This window comes from Dermacentor andersoni, chromosome 9, assembly GCF_023375885.2.
Source record: "Dermacentor andersoni chromosome 9, qqDerAnde1_hic_scaffold, whole genome shotgun sequence".
NCBI classification, from domain to species: domain Eukaryota; kingdom Metazoa; phylum Arthropoda; class Arachnida; order Ixodida; family Ixodidae; genus Dermacentor; species Dermacentor andersoni.
Genome location: NC_092822.1, coordinates 21,923,910 through 21,942,908, shown reverse-complemented (window position 1 = coordinate 21,942,908; position 18,999 = coordinate 21,923,910). Strand labels below are relative to the sequence as shown.

Sequence of the window (18,999 nt, the reverse complement as noted above, 5' to 3'; positions counted from 1 at the left end):
AAATAAAAAATAAATAAATAAATGATGTATGTATGTAAGCTCCATAGGAAACCCGTACGGGTTTCTCAGAAAAAACACTTCTCATTCAAACATCAAATTAATCTTTTCCGAAATGACAATTCGAACCAAAATTGTCAACAGCAATAACAAAGTCTTCTTTCTATGAGATTTGTACGGGTTCCCTTTGTGGCTTCGTGCTATGCTGTCGGGCGCGTGACAGGTATTCCTTTTCATGAACCTTCCTCCACATTGCAGATTTCCGCAGTACAGATTTCCCTTCGCAACACTGTCATTGTGGTCTTTGTCGTTCGTGCATCCATGTGAAGAACTGTGGTCCTTTTTTTTTTCATTCTGATGCGACAGAGATAAACAAGTCAGCGCGAGAAAACAGTAGAACCTCTCGTGAACCGCTGGTGTGACTCTTCAGCGTATGCGCTAAAGAGTCTAATTACGCGGCGCTAGTTTAGGTGGTGGCCTGAGTCGGCAACACAGCCATGCGTACTGCGTCTACAGGTTGATGAATGAAAGTATACCGAACGCCCCGATAAGTACACAAGAGTCGGAATTTAAAATGAGAAGCATTTGGGTGTCCTCGTTACCTAAATGAAATCCAACCTACCATTTGCTTTGCTATCAATCAATCAATCAATCTAATAACGTTATCTTCACCAAAGCAGAAATTTACAGGTAAAAAAAAGGGGGGGGGGAGGGGACCAGGGAAAAAGCCTATATGCCGTCCTCTTAAGATCAAGTCAGTTCCCTAATACTCACCAACTCCTGATGTCTGAGCCTTCGCCTTGACCACCACTTTGCCCAATTCCGCTTGCTCTAGAATTAACTTTGGCTGGAATAGTCTGCCGCCACTCGTGTTTTATATGCTAATTTTTGACGAATTTATAGTTCGTTTTTAATTTATTTATTTATTTTTTTTGTTGCAGTTGACCTTCGAAGAGATATGAAGGGAAAAAGATGAGAAGGTAAGCGACTCGGCGTACATAGTTCTAAGAACACGTCACTATCACAGTCTTATTTGGAAAAACCGTATAGACCGCAGGAAGCGAATTGTAGCGCTCTATGGTAACTACTGTGGACATTGCCGAAATCCGCCGTCTAATTCCGCCATATTGTCGCATTATGTAATGGCGGCGTTTTTGAGCCAATCAGAGAGGACGTAGTCCTCTAAGCCAATCAGGGCTGGCAAGATGGCGAATTCGACAATATGGCGAAATTTGACAACGCATTCAGTCCAGAATATAGCTGGCTGCCCCAGCTTAACGCACGTGCGTTGTACGACCGCCGGCCGAGTATCTTTCGTTCTAACCATGGCCAGACCCGTGGAATCGTGACGTAAATGTCGCAGTCTACTACACAAAATTACTAGAGGGAATTATGGCGCTGGTGTCTACAGGAGCTGGATGCACGCCGGTTCAGCCACCACGGGAATGGTGGTCCTATAGTGTACACATGGATTTGCCTAAACCTCGTCCTTGTGGCTTCAAACGACTCTGAGTTTTGCAACTTAAAGATCGTTCACAAAATATCGTGTTACAACATGCAACGACCCGCAGTGATTATACGCATGCGCGCGCGCGAACATATCTTCTTCGTGAGTTTATTGAGCCGGTGGTTCCTTGGAAATTTCGGAAGATAAAACGTATAATAAATAGCTCTGGAAGAATGTCTGCCAGCCACAAGTACGAGAATTCGGTCCTGCAGTCAGCGTAGTACTGTCCGCACTTTACCGTGCCAGCTGAGCGACTGCAGCGCCAGGAGTTTCTTCTTCTGTTAATTCTTTTTTCTTTAAAGAACTCTAAGCACACGTCTGCGATCGCGCGTGTATAGTGTGATATAGAAACAAGCTCTGCGGCTGTAATCGCATGCGCGCGCGTCCGGCGCCCAACTCCGAGCCCAGAGCCGGGGCACGCGGCGCCGGCGAAGCGATATATCGCGAGGAGCAACGGCTTCGTTTCTTCCGCTGCTGACGTCATCGACACCGGGAGGAGGAGCTCAAACCCGAGTCCCGACCAATCGCCGCTCGCCGCCGTCAAGGGCGGTGCGCCTGCCGACGTGCGGAGTGCGCGCGTGCGTTTATGGCGGTCTTGCACTTTTTCCTCGTTCTCTCTTTTCTTGTGTATTTATTCTTTTATTTCTGGGGCTTGGAGGGGACCGTGCAGCAGTCGTTTTGGAAAGGCGAGGCAATGGGCGCCTGTAGGGGGAAACGAAACTGTATAATGAAAACGAGAGAACGCGGGAAAAAAGAAATAATAAAGGAAGAGCTGTGGGTTAAAAATAACGTGCCCCGTGTGGCCGGCTTTGGTAGCCTACGATGCAGGCCGGAGCGGACGGCGTTGGGTTTTCACTTTGCCAGAATGCGAAGCAGCACGGGCCTTGGCCTGCTTGTGGGTGGTGTCTAAAACGTGGCGGGCACGACGGATTTCCGGCTCTAGAATTACTTCCGGCGCATACATCGTGCTGAGGCATAGCTTTCGAGGTCTTTTTTTCTTTCTATTAAGCGTAGGGAACCGTCTCTGAGGCGCGGATTTGAACACTACCTATTAAGAGGAAGCTTTAGCTCGGGCCCAACTCTGACGCGGCCTATTCAAATACATGTAAAACGCAAAAACGTTTTTCTGAGATAACCCCTGGACCGATTTTAATGAAAATTGTTGCATTTGAGAGAGAAAGTTAAATTCTAGTGACTGTTGGAAGCGAAATTTCGATTTAGGCTTGAGTTTTGTTAAAAAGGTTTTTAAATATTGGACAGCTCGAAAAAAATAGAAGCACACAGTTTACAAATTCATAGCTCTGCATCAAGAAGAGATATCGCCGTTTTGTAAACGGCATCCATTAGATCATTCAAAGCGGACTTTGGTATGTCATTTTACATCTTAAGTGAATTTCTTGTGTTGTTTACAAGGGTTCTGCAAAAGCTGTATTTACATGTTATTAAATTTTTTTATATTCATGTGTAACATATCAATTTTGTCCGCTTCAGATGTACTATTAGATGCAATTCACAGAATTGTATTATCATTTTTCGTTGTTGAGTTACAGAGTTGTAAACTTGATAGTTTCGTTTTTTGAAAGTTCTCGATTTTTGCCAATCTTTATTAAAAAATTGACGACCTAACTCAAAAATTCGAAACAAACAGTCACTAGATTTTAAGTTTTTCTTCTAAATGCAACAAACTTCTTCAAATTTGGTGCAGTAGTTGCCGAGAAAGACGAATTCTCCTTTTACATGTATTTAGATAGGAGCACCCGAGCTAAAGCTGTTGTCTCCACTTGCTTGGACGGCTCTCTGGCCGGGTGAGCGGAGCCGATCTTGGAGGCAGTGTAATCATCAAAGGCGCTGCCTCTGAGGGTTGATCCTGGTATGGTACCAGTGCACGATATGTGTTCTCGCGAGAGTTTTTTGCGTGATTTGCGACGAGGGTTGATTTCAGAGCCAGTGCAACGTCAGAGCACCCACACACTTCATGCCATTAACCGATAGAGCTAACCAGCAAGTGTCCCCAGCAGCATACATATCAGCAGGTCTAGTAGGAAGCTATCGCTTGACCTTGAAAATCATATGTCCTGGTCAATGCTGGTCATATGTCAATGAATCAATTCCTGGTCATATGTCCTGGTCAAAGTTCCTGGTCAATTGTTTTTGTTACGCCTCTCTTCTTGGTCGATAACGAAGAAAAAGGTGTTCCGACGGGCTCAATTTCTTTGTTAGGCACAACCTTACGAAGAAAACAGACATTGAAGACCGAGAAAGCATACGGGAAGATATTTAGTCTGTTCAGTTTAAATTTAAGAATACTGAAGAAGTCATTGGTATTTGTGTATGCATACAATAGTTGTCCCATGAGTGTTAGCCAGCGCCGCTCTCTACCACGGCGGGGAACTTCCTTTGAAGCGCAGGCGTGATGTATTTTGCGAGCTTGTAACAAGGTTTTGGGCATGCGTAGTACAGTTTCGAGCTCCATAACTTTTACCGCAGTAAAAATAAGCGATAAAATAAACGGAATCGAGAGCCCAGCCGTAGTATATACCGGTGTGTGCGGTATACACAGGTGCCAGACCGGCAGTCTACCACGACTGTCTATCATCGTGCCGTCTGGCTTTATCACGCGTCACAAAAGAGGTGGTAGGGGAGGGGGGTGGGGGGAGGGTGCTCTTTATAGCGCGGAGTAATACGACGTTTTTCTTTGTTTTACAAACCTAATCACTTTCGCTTGCGCGCTTTTGTTTGCGCCCCCCCCCCCCCCCCCCTCGTGTCTTTCTTGTGGGCCGCCTTTTGTTCACCGTTACAACTTAATACTCTCCGGTGTTATACACGGTGCCCTTTTGTCAGTTCACACAGCGCCGTTATGTTTTGTATACATACACGCTCTTTGTTTGAAGCCACTTCTGGGCGCACTGTTTTGTTTTGGTTCTATTGTGAGCGTCGCGTGGCTGGGACAATATAGACGCGAAGAAAGGGGCCCGTCGGAGGTGGCCGCTAACTACAGCGGCTCTAAACACTGTCGGTCTCTGTCCCGCCATAGAATGTCGTTGCGTGTGCCGTGAGGTGTACCGAATGACGTGTACTAAACGTCACTGTCGGGTTTAGAACATGGTATCTTGCTTCTTGTCGCGTTTATACGGACGAACCCGGTCTTGTTGGGCGCTGATATGAGTTGTATGGTAAGTAACCGAAGTTAGTCGCGAGCGCACCGCTTTTATGGCTTTACATTTCACGTGCATGATGCTCGTAGCAGATCCTTGCTTTTGTTATAAAGCTGGACGTAACCTGAGCACCCCCCCCCCTCCCCACCCCCTAAGCCGTCGACGATATGCGAGTTAAATTCACGCCTCGGAGGCGCTGCATATTCATCGGTTGCATGGATGCTGTACTGTCCAGTTGGACCAAGCTAAGCGTGGCGGCCACATGATTTATTTATTTATTTATTGACAGACAGACAGACAGACAGACAGACAGACAAACAGATAGACAGACAGATAGACAGACAGATAGATAGATAGATAGATAGATAGATAGATAGATAGATAGATAGATAGATAGATAGATAGATAGATAGATAGATAGATAGATAGACAGATAGATAGATAGATAGATAGATAGATAGATAGATAGATAGATAGATAGATAGATAGATAGATAGATAGATAGATAGATAGATAGATAGATAGATAGATAGATAGATAGATAGATAGCGTAAAACAAGGAGAACCACATTTACAGCGGTATCGCACTGCGCGAAGTGGATAGCCGCGCCATAAAAGAACAAGGAATTTAAAAAAAGCCGTCACGAACATTTTAAGGGTGAGTTGGTAATTAATATTCGGTAGAACTACTCTATACGCCTTTCATTTGTTCTGTGGTACAGCGCGCTATTAGTGCCACGACTGTTTGTGAAGCAAACAGAGTTCCCGTACGTGTGTCTTTGTGTCTCGCAAATGGTCTCCGTGTTTTCTAGCGCACGTCCGCGCTGTCCGAGAACACGTTCAGTTAATCGATCGGCTTTTATTTTAGTACCAAACTGACACCGCGGTAGACGCAAGCACCACGCCACCTAATCGGGCTTCCGTAAACCACGTTCCACATGGCTCGGCCCGCAAGAGCAAACGCGCGTACAGCCGCTCCGCGGGAGGCCGCTCGGAGTCGCACCTCCTCCACCGCCTCTCCGGCGTCGACGCGCGCCGCGTTGTCGTCGCTGGCGCTGGCTCGACGAGACGTCGTCGTCGACGGAGTCCTCCCTCTTCGCTCACCCTTTCGCGGGTCTCTCTCTCTCTTCTCTCTCTCTCTCTCGGCCGAGCTCGTCGTTCGTGCTATCTCTCCTTCCTGCACTCACAGCTCAACTGCAGCGGCAGCAGCGAGGACGGACGGACTACAAGGAGCCGCACCGTCGTCCGCAGCTTTTCTCGGTCCGAAGGAGAGAGAGACTGAGCGCGTGTCCCGTGCAAAGAAAGAAAAAAGGCAGGAATAAAAAACAAAGATCTCGAAAGAAAAAGAGAGAGAGAGAGAGATGGAGCCCGCCCGCCGCCGCAATTACGGTGATTTTCTGCTGCCCGCTCGCCGCCGAGGGAAGCGGGACGGGTCCCCTTGACCCCCGACCCCTCGCCGGACACGCTCTGCTGGCCCGAGCCTTAATTGCCGCCGCCCCTGACGTCAGTGTCACCGCGAGAGCACCCCCCCCCCCCTCCCCCGCTTGCCTCCGCCCGTACGGCTCGGTAAGGCCACACCGTCGCCTCTCCCTCCCTCTCTCTCTGTGTCCGGATCGGCAGAGCGCGTAGCGCGGTGTCTGCGTGCGCGCTCTGCATGCTGAACGGGCACACGCAACGCCGAAACGTCGCGACGCTCGTGCTGTTCTCTCTGGAAGACATTTAAGCGTCGTGCCGGGCCACTTCGGTGTTTCGCCGCGGCCGATATACGTGCCGGCCGCTGGAGGTTGCAGGGGCCTCTCGTTAAATTGTTCGGCAAGGAGGAGGGGTTCGCGTCAGCTGCGCCCGTAGCTGCGATAGTGTTTCCTGCTGAAATTTTTTACCAGGACGAACGCTTCTGGTGCTGAGATCGCTCAGCTTTACACCGTGGGAATCATGGATATAGCACACGGATTTGGCTAATCTTTGTAATTGTGTCTCCAGACGATTTTTTTTCCTTCTTTAATGTATGTTTGTGTAGTTTTAAGTAAGTGGTTAGACTTTTTGTGCCTTTATTGGCTAGTTTTTTCCAAGCAATCACTTTTTTTTTTTGCTAGACGAATGAAATCAATAAGTATCGGCGCACACCAGTAATCATTGCGAACGGTTGCATTCTTGTAGCGCAATAATTTCGTTGAATATTGCGAGGTCACGAAGCCACCTGAAGCCAGAAGGACGAAGTTTAGACGAGTCCAAGTAGTATATATCCACAATATCCATTATGGCTGAAACCGCCATGCATGCTTGCAGCTCGCGTAGGTGGCCAGTAGCGCCACAGTTCGCTCTAGTAATTTTTGCAGGAAACTCTGTGCATAGCCATCGTTCGTGCAGAGGTCACCGTTATAAGACGAAGAACGAAATCAACCACACACGGGACGAATGTGCTGACCGACAACCACTGTGTGATGACGCCCAGATTATTTACTCCTCTCCGTCGCCGGCTGCGTAGCGGGGCCGCACTAAGTGCTGAATGAAATGAAAGCCAGCCAGAGGTCGACGCCCTGTCTCTGTGAAACAGTGCAGCCTCGCGGAAGACGCATGTAGCGGTCGGCTCACCCGGCGCCCAATTCAACGGGTTTATGGGTCGTATTTCGCTGACATGCGCAATCACGGCCAATCACTGTGGCCTGCGATGACACTGTGACGTCCGGTTAGGAGTCGCGGTTGTTTGACACGTGGCAAACGTTCAATTAACACCCTTGGTGGTGTTGAGACGTAACAATTGTTATACGCTTTATTTCGCATCGGACGCGATATTCTATTGCGTTTTGCGGAGGTACGGCAGGTATTTTGCGTTCCCATTTCGACATACGTCGGATTAGATGGGTGGGTGAATGAATAGATGGATTTTATCAGCGTCGCCTTTGACAGACCATGATGTGATGAGACATGCCGTGTAGGGGAGGGCTCCGAAATAATTTTGACCACCTGGTGTTCTTTAACGTGCACCCATCGCGCGGTACGTGAGCGTTTTTTTTCTTCTTATTCTGCACTTCGACCTCATGCACCGAAATGCGGCCGCCGCCGCCGCCGAACCCGCGACCTCGTACTTACCAGCTCAACGCCGTAGGCGGTGAGAGTATAGCACGATGTCTCGTGCACCAGCTCAACGCCGTAGGCGGTGAGAGTATAGCACGATATCTCATGCACCAGCTCGACGCCGTAGCCGGTGAGAGTATAGCACGATGTCTCGTGCACCAGCTCAACGCCGTAGGCGGTGGGAGTATAGCACGATATCTCATGCACCAGCTCGACGCCGTAGCCGGTGAGAGTATAGCACAGTATCTCGTGCACCAGCTCGACGCCGTAGCCGGTGAGAGTATAGCACGATGTCTCGTGCTGTAGTATAGAGCTGGGCATGCATCCCTATTACAGCGCTTTCTGGCCAACTGTGCAGGTCCTCACGCAGCTGCTACATACCTAATTGCACGCGAATCTCACTATAGCAACGGCAGCTGCGCACAGGTGTCACCTTCCCGTAGTCTAGTTTGCGTCATCGGCACGACTCCTATACAAGATACCACGCCCACGGACGCTGCGATTTCCCGAGAAAACAATTACTGCCGCTGCGCAGAAATATAATAATAAATGCATAAATATGAAAAGAAATAAATGGGAGGCGCGGCTGTAACCGGGGAATGTCCTTACTTATCCTGGAGACGGAGCTTGAGGTCACGTTTCTGGGCAAGCGAGGCAAGGCGTACTTTAATGGAGGAAGCGTAGAACTCGCCCGCACAAGCTGCTGCACTTAGCAACGACATTTAGATACGAGACGGTCTTGCCGACCAGACTTCACAAACACGCACAGAAAGATCTCCGTATAAGCGGCTGCGGCTATTTATGCAAAAACGTCTACTTTGGAAAGAGAGAGAAAGGTGAAGGAAATGCAAGGATCTCAACCAGGCGAACGACCAGTTTGCCGTACGGTGTCCTAGAAGAACTGCTGCAGGGAACTCTGGCTTTTCGACCGTTCAGATCGCATGGTATATTGGTCGGTAGTCACGTGGGGTTGCATGATATATTTGTGCTTGTGGCAACAGACTTTCTTCTGGCGTTATGTATCACGCGTTACCTCGGTGCACTTGACGCAAAGTTATTGTTGAATGTGGTCAATTTACGAGGCCGCGAAGTCAGTTGAAGCCGGAAGGACAATGTTTAGGCCATTCCACGTTCTATGTTTCCATCATTCCCAAGTTATATGGCTGAACCGCCGGCAGTTACCGTAGGTATTCGAGAGTTTTAGCGTGTCCGGTATTCCGGTAAACGCCCAGTCCTCTTGCGGTATACCGGACTACCGGTCACACTAAAGCTCTGGACTGATGGTGCCAGAATTCCTTCTAGTAATCTTCCCGATATATATATATATATATATATATATATATATATATATATATATATATATATATATATATATATATATATATATATAAAGGCGCGCATCAAGGCCACAGTCGTTCACATGCAGAGGTCTGTCGACTTCACGAACTGGAGCGATACGGGTGTCGCTTTCCGGCCTTGCGACGCGTGTGGTCCATACAGTCCAGGGACAATCCTTTGTCACCGCCAGTGACCTTCGGTCCATCTTTATTTAACGTGGTGCGTATATAGCAGAAGGCGCAGTCCCGACAGTGCACCTATGTCGTCCGTCAATGCGGGCAGCTTCTGTGCACCTTGAAAGGGGGAATGAAGACGTCACGGTTAAAATGGCCGAAACGTGCCACGAATTCTGACTCGCGGTTGGCTGTACCTTGCGAAAGCGCGCTGTCCCACTATTCAAAAAGGTGTCCTTTTTGGAGACGAAGTTCCACGCGCAGAGGAGTTCACGTGTCGATGGTTATTGGTCACTAGCACCAATAAAGCTTGCTGCCAGGACGCTTTTAATATCGGTGTCACACGGCGGCTCTTTCGATCGCGATCGAGCCCGATCCGCATCGAAATTCTCGACCGGTGATTGACTCCCCTCCTCAGCTTGCACAACGAAGCCAGTGGCTATCGAGAAATTCGATCGGGTTCGATCGCGGTCGAAAGTGCGCCGTGTGACACCTGTAAAAGCATACTGCAAGGCTCTGGATTCGCCAGCAAACGCGCGCGAATCTTTTCAATTCACTTGCAGGCATTCGTTCTTCTTGCGCAGCGATGACACAAACAGAGCCATCCCTATTCAAGAAGTGAAAGGTAATTGCGACATCCAATATCCCACCTGATTTATGTAAACGTCCCTGTCCTTTGCTATCATTACATTCTACCTGTACTGGATACCTGGGGCAGGAACTTGGTGGCAAGGAAGCTTGAAAAAGGAGAGAAAAGGCCAAGGGCCAGGCAACGAGCGTCGGAGCGAGTTTTATACCCGTAGCGTTAAGAGACGCAAGGACAGCGGCGTGAATTGGAGAGCAAGTGGGGGTTGCCGATGTTTCAGTTGAAATTAACCCCCAGTTGGGCAGGCCGTGTAATGGCAGGGCAGATGACCGTTGGTCTGCTGCATATTTACGAAATGCGTGTCAGCAGAAAGAAAGCACACTGGAGAACGGCGGGAAAATTAACTATGTGGTTGGTTGAAATGAGGAAATGGGCAGGCAGAAGGTAGTGTCAGCTGGCGCGAGACAGGGGAAATCGGAGATGGCAGGGAAATGCCTTCGCCCTCCTGCGTACGTAAATTAGACGTACCGATGTCGAGATCATGACGAAGGCGTGATATTTATATACAGCAACACAACATGTTCACATAAGATTATGGGTATGTATGGTGGTTACGGGGCGCGCGAGCTTTTCTTTGTCTTTCTTTCTTTATATCTTTTATTAATTTCTTTTTAGATCGGGCATTCCACCTTTCGCACCGTCCACGCGGCATTTACTAGCAGCTCCGGTGCTACTCTCGAATGAACAAGTCATAAAGTAAGAAAAAGAAAGAACGACAAAACTGCGGACCGAGAATGAAGGAAGGAAGAAAAAAGCATTGCAGAGAGTAAAATAAAACGAGCCCGTAACCCAGGCGGCCTTCGAATGGTCCATAATCTAGCGCTCGTAATAAGCATACCTCACGAGACAAAAACATCCGGACAACAAAAGCAACACACAAAGCGCCGGCTTCTCCTCCGAGGAAGAAAGCCAGCGCAGCAGCAGCCGCAGCAGCGTATGGCGCGCCAATGTGAAGGAGGAGGAGGCGCGGGGTGGCATGAAGAGAGGGTGGAATGAGGGAAGGAAACGAGGGAGGGCGCTCCTCCCTCTCTACGCGTACTGTGCACCGGCGTCGGTCACACATACATCCCCGACCAAGGTGCCGCTGAACTACTGCTCTCTTCCTGGTGGCGTAAATCATAGCCAATCAAAAGTCAAGCGGGGCATCTATGGAGCATGCCGCGGGATTGGGAGCCAGAGGGGTTAGTGCGGGGTGAAGCGGGGGTCTGGCCGGAGGTTACGTTCCCGTCGAACCGAATAAGAGGCCGCGTAAGAGAAAGGAGGCCGCTTCTTCTTAACTTCATACTTCTTCTACTTCTGTCTTCTACTTCTTTTTTTTTCTTCCTTTTGTTGTTCTCCTTCGCTTCCTGCGTCGGCCTGCGCGCGCTGTAGTATTTTGCATCTTTGCCGTGCAACGCATAGATCTCTCGAGATTTCGCTTATACGTGTTGCTGGTTGTCCCTCGTATAATACGCGACGCGCCACCTCGTGTTGTACCGCACGTAAACAGCGTGCGCGCGGAGTCGTTGCCCTCCCCGCGGTTGTAGTGGTTTGGTATTTCGTGCGGAATACTTATATACAGACTATCGTTGTTTACAAACATAGGCCCCGAACGGCTTCCGGTTCTGGCCCGCCAGATTTAGCTGCCAATGATTGCAACGGAGAGTAGCGGGGGTGCGTTAAGAACATAAGCCCGCAGATTTTCAACAGTTTCACTCACCTGTTCATAACAAGTTTACAAGTTTGCCTCAACTTATGCGGAGAAATGTAAGTCGCGAGACATTACGCGCCTTTATTTCATCTGAAAACACAGAAGCATCTTCCGCACACTGGAACAACTTAAAACACGAGTTTGTTCCCGTATAGTAGACTGATAAGGCACGTGACCGGAAGTTTGTTGGGGTCGCGGGCTTGCTGCTGATATCGAGCGTGTGAAGCCTTCCATAGTGGTGTCTGCACGTGTGTCTCGATTCGAGGCTCCGCCCATGTTGTCCTGTCGTCGGTCGCTTGCTTCTCGAAGCATATATAGAGGATGCGCTGAAAAAAGAAGAAAAGAGAAAAAAACGAAATAATTAAAGAAAACAGCAAATCATTGATCTGCAGTAGTCTGCGAGGTGGTCTCTAAAGCTTCGCGGCTCTGTAGCTTCCCGATAGCCTCCTCTTGAGCTCGCATTTCAGGTTGGTCCCGCGTTCAACGTTTTCGTTCTTAAGTGCTGTTTGCCACTGGCCGGCAACCTTCGCTCGCGACATGTCCAACTTCACGATTGGTCGGCTTTTGCTCTTACGAACGATTCGATATAGCGCAAGTACTTTCTTGCGAATGCGAGCCCAGGACACTGCCCCCCGTGGAATACGCGCACACGATGTCTTGGGGACCGCGCGCGCGGCGTTCCTTGACAGCAGAGCCGAGGCCCCTCGTTAATTCCGGCGCACCGAAGGCCGCGGCCCTCCGTTCCGGGGTCCTTGCTCTTCGACCGGCGCTCAGTGGCGCCGAACCCTCTCTCTCTCTCTGGCACATGTCCGCGCTACGTCGAGGATGTCCAAGCACGGCGCGGGGCCGAAAGAGGCGAAGCTGGCCCTCGGCGCGTCCCATTCTCGACACCCGCTCCGTACGCAGTTTCGACTTAGGGCCTTTGCGGCTTTACGAGCATTGGCCGCGCGAAGCTATAGAGGCCAACGTTCGGAGCTCTTCCGCGCGGAAGAAGCTATAGACGAGGCTCTTTACGCGTCCGATGCATAGACAGGCAGTGGGAGGGACGGCGTGCCACCCCCCCCCCCCCCTTTGCGTATACATACGGCGCGTGGAATAGAAGCATCAGCCGCCGGAAAGGCCCGTACACCGGCGGCCGCTACAAGCGGCGGACTGCGGCGTGAAATATGAAAAGGCGCATTGTCTGGGAACGCGACGGCGCCTCCGCCGCCGTCGCTGCTGCTGTGTGCGGCAGCTGGGATCCGCTGCTTCGAGGGGGCCGGCGACGGCATAAACTAGCCGCCCGCCCGCCAGCGAGCTCGCCCTCCTCGGCGCCGGCCTTGCCGTCGCTGCTGTGTTCAGACTCCGTCGGCGCCGCGAACGGACCTCGACTGCATGCAGCGCGCGCGTGCTACTGCCTGCGCCGGCGATTGGGCCAAGTTGCGTGCAGTGTGCACTGCGGTGCGATGTCTCTTTGTCTTCGTTTGCGCGATTCCCTGGGTTTGGCTGAACTCGGCCCGTCCCGGTGAACGGTGGGTGTCGATTTCTATCGCGCCGGATCGACTGCGCCCTTGCCTGTCCGAGAAAGCGCGTGATATAGAGTTTCTATACAGCTTCCCAAAAAATATATGTGTCAGTAGTATATGCTCCTGCACCTCTACCGCGCGCGCGCGCGCTCTCTTCTCTCTCTCTCTGCCGCGCTGCACGCAACTAACACGGAACAGGGCAGCGCGCTTCGTTCGACGGCCGAAAAGCAGGAGTGATAGGTGGTGGCCAGCGAGCCTCTCGGTCCGTCGGGCGCCGCAACACTTCTAGCGGTCGTCCCTTTCCGATGCCGCCGCCGCGAGGTTCTTGGCCGCGGGCGATGCCCTCTCCCCCCTTTCTTTACCCTTTCCCGTGCGCCACCCGTGGGAACAAAACACGGGGAGAGAGGGAGGTTAGCCTCCTCTCTTCCGCAACGCACGCCACACGCGTGTTCTGCATTTTCGCGCCTGTTACTCTTGCAGAACGATCGAAAAGTGTAACGGAAAGAATGGACTTATTCCTGGGTGGCAGAGAGAAAGAAAGAGAGAGTGTGTAACGCTCTAATACAAATGCCTTTATTTCCATAAACGTACAATTTATGGGGGGATTTAAGGAAAAAGTTGCTCGCAGCAACTTGACTGGCCTTAAAACCCGGTCTGAGGGCAGCAGCAGAAGGCACAGGCACTAATTTAGAACCGACAAAACAATACATAAGCGAAAACAAACAAACAAATAAACATTACAAATCATAAATAACTACGCGAAATCCAAACGCATTAAGCTGCGCTGTTTTTGATAGCTCGAAGTTTAGATTTAGACGCAGGAAACTTAATTCCTGAAATCGTAGCCTTTAATATTGTGACGTTATTAATATGCTGGAAAGATGTCTCGGTTGGGGATAGTTTAGAAAACCAAGTTCTAAATAATTAGTTACTCAAATAACATTTCATTTTTTTGTTGTTGTTGATGTTTTCTACAAGTGTACGTCCCTTTATTTCTGCATGGCTAGAAATAAAGGCGGACATATTGTTTCGATTTTCCTTAATATGGAGCTGTGTTTGGCATAACGGGGTTAATGACATCTGGAGACAATGCACTGTCAACTCGTTTGCACCCTTAAGAGTAAACGAGGGTGTAAATCGGTCTACAACTCACACCCTTACACCCACATAGGCAGTACAGTGTGAGTTGTATACATATTTAAGCCCTCATTCATTTTAAGGGCGTAAAAGGTTACATCATAAAAATAAATTAAGGTGTAAATCGGTTTGTAAATCACACGCTTACACCCAGAAAGGGTATACGGATGTGAGTTATAGACATTTTTACACCCTTGTTGACTTTTAAGAGTGTAAATGACTGCACAGGGTAGCCTAGCGACAGACTTGGCAAGATATATACTCCACTGGAGGTTCTCCCCAATTACAACAACACGCGCCGCGAATTTTTCTCTAAAGCGCCTCGTCATTTCATGCGATATTCTGCATCACGGAGGGGCAGATCAATAGTTAGATTATAGGTAGCCTTAAATAGGATTCAACGGGAGAGGTTGGAAACAGAGCAGCTCCGGCCCGGTATTCCGTGTCACTTATACGGGAAATGTAAATTTGCTTAAGGAAATCAGTGAAATGAAATAATACGAAAAATAAAAAAGGCAGTGTCCACTATTACACGCGCAAACGCTAACACAATCAAGAGAGAGATAAAAAAGTCTAAACAACGGCAACAACAACACAACGCTAATCAATCCGCATAGACTAGTATCCGTACTGATAAAGAAATGTTCCACTGCAATGACAGTTGTTCCATCAGCGGGCACTAACCGGTCGTGGTATAAGTTATCTCTATTTACGACGGATGGTGCTTACGGACGGATGGTTAAGTTAGCATGCCGTACGTAGCATCCTCCTTACCTGGGCATACGGAGGGGCAGCTTGCAAGCGCGAATATACGGGGCCAACCAAAGAGGGAGAGAGAAGAGAGGAGGAGTGAAGAAGGGGGCAGCGGGGAAGCGACTTCCGAGCGGTTCCTCCCGGGCGTCGTCGCCTTCTTCTTCCTGGTGCGTATGTCCCCCCACCCACCCCTCTACCCCCGAGCAGGTGCATCGGCCGCCCGCTCGCTGGGTCCGTCGCGCGGTAGGTGCGCGTGCTCCTGCCATGTCGCAGTGCGTTGGCACCCACGGAGGCCGCGCGCTCTGCCGCAAACCGCGCGCGTGAGGACGGGCTTTGGCTCCGATCCGCAGTGGCAGCACAATTTTTTGTCGACGAGGGCCGGCGGGAAATGTAGGGCACCTGACACAATGCCTGGAGCGCACACACAGATGTAACAGAGAAAGGATGTATAGAAAGGCAAGTAATTTAACCGGAAGTAATTTTGTTAATTATATGGACACTCCAGTCGCATTTCTGCCGTCGGTGTCACCGTGAGGTTCCGCATAAAGTCCAACGGCGAAATAATCGTCGTCGCGCGCCGTATGCAGTATGTGCGAGTGAAGCCGTTCCAGGCTGAGCTGGCGATCGCGGCTCAATCTCGCGCACGGAAGGGAGGAACTCGGGGGGGAAGCGCGCCGACTTCCGTCGCGCGCAGGACTAGGGGGGGGGGGGGGGGGGGTAATCGCCCGCCCGGACCGCCTCTGCGACGGGGACAGAGTCCGCCGCGCGCTGTGTTTTCGCAACTTAGCGTTGATGTGAGAAGCAGCACGAAGGTCAATTCGCTCGATGCTCTTGCATCGCTTCCTCACTCCAGCGTTTTGTCATCGAGTTTCGATGGTCATCGAGTGAGGTGTGTTCGTGTTTGCTTGTGCGCGCGTGACACCATGCTTGTTAATATATTTAGTATGCCTATATTTACAAGTTTATACGGCCGATGAAACTACTATCCGTATTGAATTCGTATACCTGTCCACTTTAATATGCTATCGCAATCGATGTTTCGCCTTTCGCGGGCGAAACCGAGACATTTAAAGAAATTTAACGTCGAGAAACTGCACGATCATGGCCTTTCCTGTTCACTGTAGTTGAGGACCCCGGATTAACTGTGAGTGCACGTGGGGCTCTTTACCGTATATACACATCACACGGTACACGAGTGTTCTTGAATTTTGCCGACGCCGAAATGCGGCCGGGTTCGAACCCGCAACGTCGAGCTCAGCAGCGGAACGCCATAGCCACTGGGACATGGCGTTAGTGCAAATACTATGCGGCGCAAATGCGATTTGCCAGTAAAATGTGTTTTAGCGCGTTCGACAGTCTTTTTAACGCTTTTATATCCAGCCTAATCCGTGGAGTTCTCATTCGAGATTTGCCAGGGCTACGATTTTTAGGCGAGAGCCTTAGATCTATGTTTGAAGGTCGCGCTGTGAGGTACAGAAAATACTATGTGACCCAAGGAAGGCCAGAAGCGAACCAAAGCATGCCCAGCCGTGTATGAGGGATAATTGATGATTACCAAAGTTAATTAATGCTTAATTACTAGTGGGAATAGGGTGGATTAAGGTTAATTACAGTAGGCTTTACAAGGCTTTCGCCTTCGCGTGTCTTGGGTATTAACTAAGGACACGTGCTAATTTCTAGTTTTATCTGCCAATATGAGCAGCTTGTGGGTGTTATAGACGACGACGAGCTATCCATGATACGAGCGAGCAATTTCGTATGCTCGGCCCCCGATCTTAACCAGGAATGACGAACACGTATGTGGACACTCCTATAGTACGCTGGGTACATACCTAAACCGGTGCATCGGTGAATAAGTATGTGGAACGAAAATTTAAGCGTGTAACCTTGACGTGCAAATACTTCTCGCCGCTTCTTCTAGGTACGAATTCTCTCCTGCTTATCCGGGCGTTATTGAAGCACTCTGGTTATGCTGTATCGCAAAAGCTTCTTTTTTTTTTCTCTGCGTTTCATCTCGAGTCGTGCCAGATGTGGTCCGCGCGAGCATCATCAGCCTATAGTAGTTTCGTGCGCCTAATGTGAATCACGTTTGGCGAGATTAATTAAGGTCGTGATGGGGGATCGGCGATCCTGCGTCGGGTCACGAATCGTGCAAGGTTTGGCGCGAGTAGTCGTTCGACGCCACGTTATGCGGAGATTAGGATCAGGGGACGGGTTTAAGATAGGGGCCGAAATTTTCTTTCGCGCGATCAATTCCGGGTCTCTGTTTAGTTTTGATTGGGTCAAGCGAGGCCGTGGCATCAGCTTCCCGCGAGTATACCCGCTTTTAGAAGGCAGCCAAGGCTTGGCCGTAATAAGGACGACGTCTCGCCGAGCTTGTCGCATTGGCTTTGGGCGCGGTGTTTGTTTGGGTGACAGACTACACGCGACGCGGGCGGATAACTGGCCACGCGTCGTAACGTGGTCCACGAGGTCCAGCAGTTAGGCTGAAAAGCACGCGCTCGTGGCCTTCTGTCATTCCATAAGTGGTCTCGGTACTATGCACTGCGCGTTGTAATTTAATTCCTGATATTCGGCGTGAATCACATGCCAAGTGCACGATTGTCACTAGGAACGGTGAGTGGCAATGTTCGCAATTATTCACGATTGTTGCATGCCTGCATCTGTGACTTATGCGCTGTCGGACTCTGATTCACGTTACGCCACCCGAGACAATTTATTTTCGTTGAAGACGCCGTAGACTATGTAATACAGGAACCTACATGCCTACCTGCCTACAGCAATGTGATTGGTAAGGGGCAAATAATGCTTTGCATTCAGACATTTTTTGGAAGCCTTTAATTAATTAATTAATTCATTCATTCATTCATTCGTTGTTCCACTAACAGTTTAAGCTCCTGGTACGCTCGTCACGCCGTGGAGAGCTGACGAAGGACGACGCCGTTCGGTCCGTGGGAGCGACGAAGGCACGGTGCGTGTTCACCCGCGAAAGGAGGCTTCTCTGCCGAGCGCGCACGCGTTTCCTGTATTGACGAGGAACGCTTTGGCGCAGCGGCGCTTATCTCAGCCTCCGGCACCGCGGCCGCTTACGGTAACAGAGACGCCGGAAGTGTGGGCCGCCACCTCCTCCGCCTCCTCCCTCTCGAACGCACACACACACTCCGTGCACCCCTTGGCCTCCAATTACGTCGCGAAGAAATCGATCTACGGGACTCTCCGTGGTGGCATCGACCACCGCCGCCGCCGAAGCCACTACTACTACTACGACCGCCCGGGGCAGTCTCTACCCTCGCCCCGCCAGCGCTCTCTCTCCCGCCGATGGAAGAACAGGTGCGACCAGCGCGAACGGCGGAGGCCTCAGCAGCGCGGTGCGTCTCGGCGAAAGCGTCGTCGCGCACAGTCGCGAATCCGGTCGGACTGCGTAATAGGACGAAAGCGGAGCGTGCGTAGTAGTGGTAGTAGTGGTAGTAGTAGTAGTAGTAGTAGTAGTAGTAGTAGTAGTAGTAGTAGTAGTAGTAGTAGTTGTAATAGCAGCAGTAAATACTAGTAGTAGTAGTAGTAGGAGGAGGAGGAGCGGCAGCAGCAGCAGCAGCAGCAGCAGCAGTAGTAGTAGTTGTAGTAGTAGTAGTAGTAGTAGTAGTAGTAGTTGCAGCAGCAGCAGCAGCAGTAGTAGTAGTAGTAGTAGTAGTAGTAGTAGTAGTAGTAATAGTAGTAGTAGCAGCAGCAGTAGTAGCTGCAGTAAGTACTAGTAGGAGTAGTAGTAGGAGGAGGAGCAGCAGCAGCAGCAGTAGTAGTAGTAGTAGTAGTAGTAGTAGTAGTAGTAGTAGTAGTAGTAGTAGTAGCAGCAGTAATGCATAGTGGTCAGCAGTAGTCCGTCGCTTTATTAACCGTCACCTCTCTTTGCGATGATCCGATCCTTCACTCAGGTGGATGGTTGGTTAGGCAACGACCACGAACGTTAAGAGACGGGACTTGGTACGGGCATAACGAGTCGGCTTATACTGTCATCTGTACTATTCATGC

The 18,999-nt window shown here is 50.1% G+C and overlaps 1 long non-coding RNA gene across 1 annotated transcript; it reads right to left on the bottom strand.

Annotated features, from left to right (window-relative positions):
• Positions 1–11,642: 11,642 nt before the first annotated feature.
• On the bottom strand, positions 11,643–12,791 carry LOC129383788 (uncharacterized). The gene is made up of 2 exons (XR_008611664.1): positions 12,667–12,791; positions 11,643–11,907 (listed from the first exon to the last, which is right to left on the bottom strand). It is a non-coding gene; the product is annotated as an uncharacterized lncRNA (long non-coding RNA).
• Between the last annotated feature and the right edge of the window lie 6,208 nt (positions 12,792–18,999).